This window comes from Ostrinia furnacalis, unplaced genomic scaffold (genome assembly GCF_004193835.3).
Source record: "Ostrinia furnacalis isolate ACB-3 unplaced genomic scaffold, ASM419383v2 OfSCF0907, whole genome shotgun sequence".
In the NCBI taxonomy this organism is placed as follows: Eukaryota; Metazoa; Arthropoda; class Insecta; order Lepidoptera; family Crambidae; genus Ostrinia; species Ostrinia furnacalis.
In genome coordinates this window covers 61296-62078 of record NW_021131146.1, presented here as the reverse complement: position 1 = coordinate 62078, position 783 = coordinate 61296, and the positions used below count along the sequence as shown (strand labels likewise).

General features: G+C 33.8%; 1 non-coding gene across 1 annotated transcript; it reads left to right on the top strand.

Moving 5' to 3' along the window:
* Positions 1 to 509: 509 nt before the first annotated feature.
* Positions 510 to 582, top strand: TRNAM-CAU (transfer RNA methionine (anticodon CAU)). The gene has a single exon. It is a non-coding gene; the product is annotated as a tRNA-Met (tRNA).
* The last annotated feature ends 201 nt before the right edge of the window (positions 583 to 783 follow it).

Genomic DNA, 783 nt, shown 5'->3' with positions numbered 1-783 from the left:
CGGAAACTTTCAAGAACTAAAATTTTCATTTTTTTTAACGCGATCCCTAGTGACGACGTTTGATGTAAACTCACACTAAGCCCTCAGTTCTAAGAATAGAATAATAGAATAACCTCGTGGGATTAGAATATGTAAATAATGAGTTAAAAGAACATTTTTTTTCGAAATTTACTGCAAAAAAATTAAAACAATTTTATTCTGTTTTAAGGGTACCTAATAATCATTTTTTCTTTCTTTAAAAAAAAGTAGGTAATGACTACACGTCATTATATAAATACTTATTATTGAATTTATTAGTAGGTATTTTTAAATAATGAGGAAAAGTGTTCTACGCAAACACGAAACCCCCTAGTTGCTGTAAGTGGAATAGGCCAGGTGCTATTCGTGTGGGTGCCATTTGGACTGGTGCTCAAAGTGGAATATAAAGTTTTCGCCCATAATCCAGCTATTTTTGCAACGAGTTACAAGCGCAAAGATACTGTATCGTATTTTCACCTGCCACGTCAACGGCCTCGGTAGCGCAGTAGGCAGCGCGTAAGTCTCATAATCTTAAGGTCGTGAGTTCGATCCTCACCCGGGGCAAATCTTTTTGCTTTTTATCTTTCACTTAAAAAAATGTTTTCTTGTTTTTACTCCAAATTAATACTTCCGCTATAACCAGTGTATCTACACATGATAATATTCCTATTGACAATAAATTCACATACGTAGGTTTTTGTCCTTAGTTAAAAGTTATTGGATGATAAAAAAGGTTAGAACTGATGCCTAGGTATAATAGGATTT